The following is an 11,031-nucleotide window of genomic DNA, read 5'->3' as shown; positions in this document are numbered from 1 at the left end:
AGCCGGTCTGGGACCCCAACATCACTATCCCCACCAGGAGCCGGTCTGGGACCCCAACATCACTATCCCCACCAGGAGCCGGTCTGGGACCCCAACATCACTATCCCCACCAGGAGCCGGTCTGGGACCCCAACATCACTATCCCCACCAGGAGCCGGTCTGGGACCCCAACATCACTATCCCCACCAGGAGCCGGTCTGGGACCCCAACATCACTATCCCCACCAGGAGCCGGTCTGGGACCCCAACATCACTATCCCCACCAGGAGCCGGTCTGGGACCCCAACATCACTATCCCCACCAGGAGCCGGTCTGGGACCCCAACATCACTATCCCCACCAGGAGCCGGTCTGGGACCCCAACATCACTATCCCCACCAGGAGCCGGTCTGGGACCCCAACATCACTATCCCCACCAGGAGCCGGTCTGGGACCCCAACATCACTATCCCCACCAGGAGCCGGTCTGGGACCCCAACATCACTATCCCCACCAGGAGCCGGTCTGGGACCCCAACATCACTATCCCCACCAGGAGCCGGTCTGGGACCCCAACATCACTATCCCCACCAGGAGCCGGTCTGGGACCCCAACATCACTATCCCCACCAGGAGCCGGTCTGGGACCCCAACATCACTATCCCCACCAGGAGCCGGTCTGGGACCCCAACATCACTATCCCCACCAGGAGCCGGTCTGGGACCCCAACATCACTATCCCCACCAGGAGCCGGTCTGGGACCCCAACATCACTATCCCCACCAGGAGCCGGTCTGGGACCCCAACATCACTATCCCCACCAGGAGCCGGTCTGGGACCCCAACATCACTATCCCCACCAGGAGCCGGTCTGGGACCCCAACATCACTATCCCCACCAGGAGCCGGTCTGGGACCCCAACATCACTATCCCCACCAGGAGCCGGTCTGGGACCCCAACATCACTATCCCCACCAGGAGCCGGTCTGGGACCCCAACATCACTATCCCCACCAGGAGCCGGTCTGGGACCCCAACATCACTATCCCCACCAGGAGCCGGTCTGGGACCCCAACATCACTATCCCCACCAGGAGCCGGTCTGGGACCCCAACATCACTATCCCCACCAGGAGCCGGTCTGGGACCCCAACATCACTATCCCCACCAGGAGCCGGTCTGGGACCCCAACATCACTATCCCCACCAGGAGCCGGTCTGGGACCCCAACATCACTATCCCCACCAGGAGCCGGTCTGGGACCCCAACATCACTATCCCCACCAGGAGCCGGTCTGGGACCCCAACATCACTATCCCCACCAGGAGCCGGTCTGGGACCCCAACATCACTATCCCCACCAGGAGCCGGTCTGGGACCCCAACATCACTATCCCCACCAGGAGCCGGTCTGGGACCCCAACATCACTATCCCCACCAGGAGCCGGTCTGGGACCCCAACATCACTATCCCCACCAGGAGCCGGTCTGGGACCCCAACATCACTATCCCCACCAGGAGCCGGTCTGGGACCCCAACATCACTATCCCCACCAGGAGCCGGTCTGGGACCCCAACATCACTATCCCCACCAGGAGCCGGTCTGGGACCCCAACATCACTATCCCCACCAGGAGCCGGTCTGGGACCCCAACATCACTATCCCCACCAGGAGCCGGTCTGGGACCCCAACATCACTATCCCCACCAGGAGCCGGTCTGGGACCCCAACATCACTATCCCCACCAGGAGCCGGTCTGGGACCCCAACATCACTATCCCCACCAGGAGCCGGTCTGGGACCCCAACATCACTATCCCCACCAGGAGCCGGTCTGGGACCCCAACATCACTATCCCCACCAGGATATCGTCATCGTGTTCACTCAGTCATCGTGTTCACTCAGTCACCGTGTTCACTCAGTCATCGTGTTCACTCAGTCATCGTGTTCACTCAGTCATCGTGTTCACTCAGTCATCGTGTTCACTCAGTCATCGTGTTCACTCAGTCATCGTCTTCACTCAGTCATGTTGTTCACTCAGTCATCGTCTTCACTCAGTCATGTTGTTCAGTAGCACAGTGCCAGGAGGACATTGTGCTGCCACTGCAAAGTGTCAACACCACGCCAACACTGCAGGCTACACCAGCTATTACAACAAGGCTACTGGCAGAGAGAGAGAGAGATACAGAGAGAGATACAGAGAGAGAGAGATACAGAGAGAGAGAGAGAGAGCGATACAGAGAGAGAGAGAGATACAGAGAGTAAGGTAGAGGAGGCATACAGAGTAAGGTAGAGGAGGTGAGTGAGTTCAGAGGGTAAGGTAGAGGAGGTGAGTGAGTTCAGAGGGTAAGGTAGAGGAGGTGAGTGAGTTCAGAGGGTAAGGCTGACCTCATTAGAGGAGACACAAACACGTGGAACCACATGGAAATGACTTTCAGCCACAGCAAAGCTAACAACTAATGAACTGACAAACTGTAAAGGAAAGACAGTCAGACCAGGGCAACCTCCACAGAGGAAACATTGTTGTCTGGTGCAAAAAGAGAGGAGAGTGAGGAGAGAGGAGAGGGGAGAAGTAGGAGAGGGGGGAGAGGGGAGAGAGAGGAGAGAGGGAGAGAGAGGAGAGAGGGGAGGAGAGAAGTAGGAGAGGGGGGAGAGGGGAGAGAGAGGAGAGAGGGGAGAGAGAGGAGAGAGGGGAGGAGAGAAGTAGGAGAGGGGGGAGAGGGGAGAGAGAGGAGAGAGGGGAGAGAGAGGAGAGAGGGGAGGGGAGAAGTAGGAGAGGGGGGAGAGGGAGAGAGAGGAGAGAGGGGAGGAGAGAGAGGAGAGGGGAGAGGGCAGAGAGGAGAGGAGTGAAGAGGAGAAGTAGGAGAAGAGAAGGAGGGAGCGGAAGGAGAGATGCTGATGATAATGGGAGAGGACAAGCCTATCAATACTCCTCCACCCACATCGAGCCATCGACTGGATCACTGGAGGGCCTGGCTGTCTCCACACACTTCCACACAATTACATGTCTGCACACACACGCACACACACACGCACACACACCAGTAGATATTCCTACCAACTCATAATTGAATCCAAGAGCAGTTTTCCGCCACACATCACAATCCCACTGGGTCTCGTTCCTGTCTTTGTCCGGGCGGCCGGCCTCATCCCCTCCTCTCGTCCCCTCCTCTCCTCCCCTCCCCTCATCTTGTCCCCTCCTCTCCTCCCCTCCTCTCCTCCCCTCCTCTCATCTCTCTCCCTTTTCAAGCCTCCTCCCCGTGCTTATCTGTCCACATCTATATCTGTCTCCTCCCCTCCTCCCCTCCTCCCTCCCTCCAGTCCTCCTCTCTCCTAAGATCATGTGGGAAAGACGGAAAGCAGGAACACAGACGAATCGACTGTCAGACGCAGATAAAACTTCTTGTGTGTGTGTGTGTTTGTGAGAGACAGTGTCTTTAGGGATGGCATCGGGGCCAACTGAGCGTCACTCTTCCCTTCAGAAGTCCCAGATAAACTCACACAGCCCCCTCGCACACACACACACCTTGTAAACCTGTCTGAGAGATTGGCTGGAGTCAGCAGTGAGCTGAGACACATATACACTGCATGACGTACCTATGGACAGGCCCAGCATGTAATGGGGTCATTTAAATAAGACCTTGACTCTAACACTGGTGTTATTGTTACATTTAGCCATTTAGCAGACACTTTTTCCAGTATGCCTGTCAGTGTGTGTGTGCGTGTGTGTGTGTGTGTGTGGAGAGAGCGAAACGTCAACTTACAAACACACCTTGCTGTCTTCTGGGTTGGTGCCAACTGTCAGCATCAAGGGCCATCTGACAACCAGAACTCTCTCACCGCCCCCTCGGCCCCCTGGGAAAATAATCTTGCCTCTGGGGCACCTCCTAACCCAGTGCACTCTGAAGAGTTTGTGTGTGTGTGTGTGTGTGTAGCTTGGCAGGGGAGAAAGCAGGGCCATGCCCTCGAAGGAGATCAGACTGTGGAGGAGGAGAGAGCAGGAGAGAGGACGTGAAGAGAGAAGACAGGAGAGGGAGGTCTCCACCAGGCTTCCTCCCCTGGCCTGCTGCAGGACCTACGGTGGCTTGACTAGGACATCCAGGGACATGAAGGTGGATCAGGCCCCTGGCAGGCGGCGTGGGCGGGGCAGATGGCAGGTCGCAGCACACTTTGTACAGGAAGTATACCTCTTACAGGAAGTACACTTTGCACAGGAACAGGAAGTATACCTCTTACAGGAAGTACACTTTGCACAGGAACAGGAAGTATACCTCTTACAGGAAGTACACTTTGCACAGGAACAGGAAGTATACCTCTTACAGGAAGTACACTTTGCACAGGAACAGGAAGTATACCTCTTACAGGAAGTACCCCCAGTTCAGAAGAGACACATGGGCCATTTTTTACGCTTTATCAGATAGTTTGTAAATTAAGACACGTATGTAAAGTATGACAGGAAAGGTGAAGGGCAGGAGAGAGAGAGACATACAGAGAGAGAGAGAGAGAGAGAGAGAGAGAGAGAGAGAGAGAGAGAGAGAGAGAGAGAGGGGAAGACATGCAGCAAAGGGCCCAGGCCGGATTTGAACCCAGGCCTCTGCCGCAGGGCCTAAGCCTACATGGTACACTTATCCAGTGAGCTACTGGGCCGCTACCAAAAGATCATCTTCTATCTTGTTAATAGAAAACCACCGTTCAACGGTTCTGAAGGCTGTTGTTCCCATGAGTCAATTCTCATTTCCGTCAGTTTAAATGAATGCTTTCTATGGAGGAACATTTACTTTGTTCCTGTCATTAAAAAGACTACTGACGCAACGAGCCAGTTCACCTGCTCCTTGTCCTCTGTAATATCAGGAAATGAAGCTGTCTGAGAGAGACAGATCAATACACAGAGGAAGTGAAGGATGGGCTAAACATGGTTAGTAAAATATTATAAGCAAGAAATCCGATGAGGGAATAAAGTGAGCCCAGGACAGTCAGAATAATAGATAAGTCACTGATAACACGCAGAAAAAGAAACTATTCCTTGTCCTGTCCATACATCCATCAGCCTGCCCTGTCCTGTACAACGCTGGGACAACTCCTGGGTCTTGCTCTCCACACCCAGGCTCGTGCATAGAGAGACATTTCGATATTTTAATGCCCACTTGGTAGATTAGGACCAAACCGGTGCCAGGTTGCAGTCAAACAGGAGGAAGAACGTCGTCTAAATCGTTGTGGGAACATAAGCCAGACCCACACAGTGTTCAGAAGTGGGCCAGGAGCGGGCGGAGTGCTGGAGGGCATGGTGTAAGGGCAAGCCCACCCTGCTCTAACCTCACCCCAGTGCTGCTGGGGACATGAAGAACATTTACATATAGTCATTTAGCAGATGCTCTTATCCAGAGCGACTTACAGTAAGTAAAGGGACATTCCCCCCGAGGCAAGTAGGGTGAAGTGCCTTGCCCAAGGACACAACGTCATTTGGCACAGCAGGGAATCGATCCGGCAACCTTCTGATTACAAGCCCGACTCCCTCACCGCTCAGCCATCTGACTCCTGACTCCTGAAGAACTCATTTGGGCGACAGCCACGAAGGGTTGTGTGTAGTGTGTCTATAATGTGTGTGTGTGTTGTGTGTGTGTGTGTAGATAGCCAAAGCTAGACTGTTGGTCTGGGGGAAGGGAAGACGTACACCAGCCTGACAGAATGGATCAGACTGTATAATAATGAAGCGTTACATAAGCACACAGATATTATACCTGCTTCTGACAGCACAAGTCTTACACAGTCAGCTCTGGCACACATCTGAGCGTGCGTGCACACACACACACACACACACACACACACACACAGACACACACACACACACACACACAGACACCCACACACACACACAGACACACACACACACACAGACACACACACAGACACCCACACAGACACCCACACACACACACACACACACGCTACGCCCACACACCCACTAAACCCACACACACACCTACACCCATGTGCACACACACACACCTGATTGGCCTGGAGGTTTTACTTTTATAAGCAAAGTCTGTCATCCCTCCCCTAACACCTTGACTGGCAGCAGACACACAGCAGGAAGGAGGGGGGAGGGGGGAGAGAGAGGGAGGGAGAGAGAGAGAGAGAGAGAGAGAGAGAGAGAGAGAGAGAGAGAGAGAGAGAGAGAGAGAGAGAGAGAGAGAGAGAGAGAGAGAGAGAGAGAGTTTTAAAAAAGGGAAGGAGAGTGATTGTAATGGTGAGCCAATGTGAAGGAGAGATAGACAGACTGGAAGAAGGAACGATGGAGAGAAGCTGCTGCTGCTGGGGAGGGAGACCACATCTGCCATGTGCCCATCCCAGAACCAGGCAGACACACAGGCTGACAATCAGGATGACAAACAGGCAGACAAACAGGCTGACAAACAGGCAGACAAACAGGCTGACAAACAGGCAGACAAACAGGCTGACAAACAGGCTGACAAACAGGCAGACAAACAGGCTGACAAACAGGCAGACAAACAGGCTGACAAACAGGCAGACAAACAGGCTGACAAACAGGATGACAAACAGGCAGACAAACAGGCTGACAAACAGGATGACAAACAGGATGACAAACAGGCTGACAAACAGGCAGACAAACAGGCTGACAAACAGGATGACAAACAGGCTGGCAGAGAAACAGACAGACAGAGACAGATAGGTGTTTGGCAGCAGAAGGTCTGAAAGAGTAAAGACTGTATTTGTGTATTTTCCTTCAACACTCGAGAGAGAAGCTGAGCTAAGCTGTTCAGCTCTGATCTAATTCCTCTTAGAAAACCTATGCCACGCTGGAAATTCTCCATCTCGACCAAACTGCCTCGGGCAGTGTCGGGGGGTCATTTTTAGAAATGAATTGTTGACGGTAATCATCCAAGTGAAAACGGAATAATACAAACGTCCGTTTTTCCATTTCCCTTCGGATGGATTGCTATCCTGCCTGACGTCGTTGACATGACCGAAGTTGCTAGCTGGCTCCTCACACACCTACCCCCTGGGCTGCAGGTCAGATGGGCTGCTCAGGTACAGAGAAGGGGGCTGAGAGGGGTCAAACTTCTCTGCAGAGCGCTGTGCTGTCCCAACAGTATGTCTATCCCAGTCAGAGAAGAGAGAAGGTAAGAGCAGAGGAGAGGGGATTATTAATCCGACCATAACGTGCATCCGTCACTCACGGTTAGAGCTGCGACGCCCGCAAGCTAACTGCCACACTCAGGGGTGAGTCAGAGAGCTGGGAGTCTGAGGGAGGTGGGGAGTCTGAGGGAGGTGGGGAGTCTGAGGGAGGTGGGGAGTGGGAGTCTGGGGGAGGGGGGGAGTCTGGGGGAGGGGGGAGGGGGGAGGTGAGGAGGGGGGAGTCTGAGGGAGGTGGAGTCTGGGAGAGGTGGCGAGGGGGAGTCTGAGGGAGGTGGGGAGGGGGGAGTCTGGGGGAGGTGGAGTCTGGGAGAGGTGGCGAGGGGGAGTCTGAGGGAGGTGGGGAGGGGGGAGTCTGGGGGAGGAGGGAGTCTGGGAGACTGTTGAGAGGTGAGGAGGGGGACCCAGGAGTGACTGCAGCAATGATGGGGGAAGGTGCGTGTGTGCGTGAGTGAGAGTGAGAGACAGACAGAGGGAGAGAAAGAGACAGAGAGAGGGAGAAAGAGACAGAGAGCAGGGTGACAAGCAGAGGGTGTTCCCCTAGGATGAGCCTTTAAGATGCTGCCAGTCTGCCAGGTCCTCATGTTCACAGCCTGGTTGCTGTGTGCTGGTGTGTGTTCAGGATCAGAGGTGCGGTCTCACAGCTAAAGGTTTATTAGCAAGCCAATTTCAGCCAATCACATACTCACACCTGCCGCAAGAACCTGCTGAGATTCGCCATGGCAACGGACGAAGGAGAGCTGGCCTCTTCGAGCGTGGAGTCAGGATGACAGGAAGGAACACACCTCCATCTGCTGGAGCTACTGAGCCTGCCTCTGCTGAGCCTGCCTCTACTGAGCCTGCCTCTACTGAGCCTGCCTCTACTGAGCCTGCCTCTACTGAGCCTGCCTCTACTGAGCCTGCCTCTACTGAGCCTGCCTCTACTGAGCCTGCCTCCACGTAGGTGAGGCGACCCCAGGCCTGGATATACTACAGACCAACAATTTTGTGCGTGGCTCCCAGTCTGAGCTTAAGCTCCACAGGCTAACGCAGTCAAATGGGTGTTTAGATCAGGACTGACCACCTCAAGTGACATTTAATTAGTGGCAGACCTGCACAGGTTCCTGGAGGTGTGCAGTTTCAGACTCGTCCCCTGTGAGATGAAACAAGCGCCCCCGATCATTAGTATGCAGCTGATGTTCAGCTGCTTCAAAGCTAAAGCTACTTAGACCCAACGGTCCCCCTGGGAGCGTTTCAGAGAAGTCTGACACTCACACACCAGCACGCACACGCTCACAACACACACACTCACAACACACACACACACAACAGCTGTGCTCACATGGACTGTCTTGTTGGAAAGCTTGAGAGAGTGCTTGTCCTCCAGCCGGAGGGTGGCTTGTTCTGGTCATCTCAGTCTTGACCCCTTCGCTGCACCCTGACTTCAGAGCTAGCTTGGAGTGACGATGTGGACTCAGGGACAGGATGAGACCTGTCTGCTACGAAGACAGACTGGACTGCGTATATGTCACGTCACGCGTCATGTTTACTTAGGGATTGTGTACGTGGTCTACTACAGGGGAAGGGACTGGGGGAGGCTGGGAGAGAGGAGGGAGGGAGGTTGGGAGAGAGAAGGGAGAGATGGAGAGAGAGAGGAGGGAGGGAGGTTGGGAGAGAGAAAGGAGAGATGGACAGAGGAGGGAGAGATGGAGAGAGAGAGGAGGGGAGTGAGGCTGGGAGAGAGGAGGGAGAGATGGAGGGAGAAAATGGACTGGATTAGAGGGACTGCACAGCACACACACACACACACAAACACACACACACAAACACACACACACAAACACACACTCACACAATCCCAGAGGGCACAAACCCCCCATCCTGGGAAAAATATGATTTGCCCCCCCCCCCATAAATGGCTGTAAACATAAGGAAATGTCAATAATATTGAATATACATTTAACATATTACAATATAGGCTATGTGTTACAGCAGTAAGTATGGTGGCCCCCTCAGGAATTGCTCTTGAGAAAACGTTATATAATTGTCCTCCCCAAAATTGATAGCAGATTTTCGCCACAGCATACACACACACACATTCACATACACACACACACAATGCTGAACATCACTGGTGTCTCTGACTACCAGACCTTGGCACAGTGCCACAACCACCCATGGTTGAGATCGTGACTAAGATGTGGGCAGTACCACAGCCTTGCTGTGACTGGCCCTGGTGGAGGTTAAGTAACCTGGATCCCTCTGAGGAACACTCCACCTGCCTGGGGAGCCAGGAAGGCTATCTGACTCCATCAACCACAGGAAAAACAGTAGGTGTAGCCAAAAAACAAGCTACTTAGAATCAGCGGGTAATTCTGAGATGCAAGAGGGTTCAGAACAGAGTGTAATGAATGTTTCTCTCGCTCTGGAGGTGAAGCTTGGTCTTCGAAGGCAACAGTCTGTGTTACAGATAAAAAAAAGTAACTTATTTGACAATGGTTGATGCTCAACTGCTTTGACGTATCACCCGACAGCCTCATGTGCCTGACCGAAATCCAACCGCCCCAATCTATAAACCGATGTGCTGCGACGCAGAAAGTTCAACATTGATTCAGTCCTTACTCACACATAAAATTGGAAAATCCGATGTTCGACACCAGTCCGTTGTGTATAAACATTTCATATAGGTGTGGCACTTCTAGAACTCAAGCACAGATTTGAACACAAGAATGTGAATCCAACACAACTTCGTCTGTCAATAAGAACACCAAAACTGTGGCTTTTTTTCAGGCGTTTTCGGAACACAGATCATATCAGATCATACTGGCGCAGTATAGTCCAGAAATGGGTGTGCAAGGCATAATATAATTAATTAATTAAAATGAACATACATTCACAGGCCACCTCCCGTTGTCTCGTGCGTGCGTTTATGGAAATTCATGCATTATTTAAAACGTTTCAAGTTTCTCGTAGCTCAGACGCTTCCATGTAGGCTAGCCTTTAGGACCGCTTCACATTCGCCACGGACAATAATGTCGTGCCATGGATAAAGCGATATTGTTGATAGTGTGATACAACTGCTGTTAACAATTATTCACAGCACACGACAAACGCATTAGTTTCCACATCTGGTAAGAATGAAACACTCGTCTTTTGCAATCCAGTGGAATGTCAAGAAAGGCTGAGTATTCATGATGCCAAAAACCAATAGCGACATTGAAGTAGCATAAACATAATCTACAGGACATTAACGTGTTTCGTTGAAGCAAGACATGCAATATACTGTATCACTACCCTTTAAATAATTACACTGTTGCTGGTCTTTTTTTGCTTGACCAGTCAAACAGTCATTGCCCGCAAACCTACACAAATATATGGTAACGGCATGCAGCTTCAAGGAGAAAAGGTAAAAAAAACGAATGCTTACCTTGGCCAAATAATTGACGATATCAGAACCGTTTTTGCGCGCAGTTATCTGAGCGTAAACTTTCCCAAATCCAGTGGTCGAGGATTCGCGTTAACGCCGGTTGGAATGCGTTAAGCAACGGACCCAGTGACAGCGTCAATTTGGTGAAGTCTCCTCCCACGGCACCAAGACAGACCCAATAGGCAGGTCGTTGAAACGGTCATTGGCTACATAAACAAACTGTATTTCATGGACCTACATTAAAGGGACGCCGTCTAGTGCGAGTTTGCGATCGTCTTTTCTTCATAGAATCAGTAACCTAGTTCGGCTTTTTCATAGCGTATTTTGTTTATTAACTCCACTTTGCTAATTGATACCTGGCTTCAACAAAAACATAAAGTTGGTAATGAGACTTTAGAGTTGAGAAACAAGCAAGTGAAATAATTAGACGCGCCAGTCTGTCTAAGCAATAAAAAGTTAGATATGCATTTAATAGACCCAGACTAGCCAGCATATGCTCGAAATAATGGAA

The 11,031-nt window shown here is 52.2% G+C and overlaps 1 protein-coding gene across 2 annotated transcripts in view; it reads right to left on the bottom strand.

Annotated features, from left to right (window-relative positions):
* The window catches only part of jupb (junction plakoglobin b), a 41,768-nt gene extending 31,127 nt beyond the window's left edge, over positions 1 to 10,641 (bottom strand). The window contains exon 1 of one of the 2 annotated variants that reach the window (XM_084677422.1): positions 10,521 to 10,641. The gene's annotated coding sequence lies outside the window, so the exon portion shown is untranslated. Of the gene's footprint in view, positions 1 to 9,719; positions 9,776 to 10,520 lie in introns of those variants that run through there. The other variant, XM_084677423.1, reaches the window with a different exon arrangement.
* Positions 10,642 to 11,031: the final 390 nt, after the last annotated feature.

This window comes from Hypomesus nipponensis, chromosome 17, assembly GCF_054491055.1.
Source record: "Hypomesus nipponensis isolate SF chromosome 17, ASM5449105v1, whole genome shotgun sequence".
Lineage (NCBI taxonomy): Eukaryota > Metazoa > Chordata > Actinopteri > Osmeriformes > Osmeridae > Hypomesus > Hypomesus nipponensis.
Note: the sequence above shows the minus strand (reverse complement) of the source record. Positions and strands in the feature narration are given on the sequence as shown.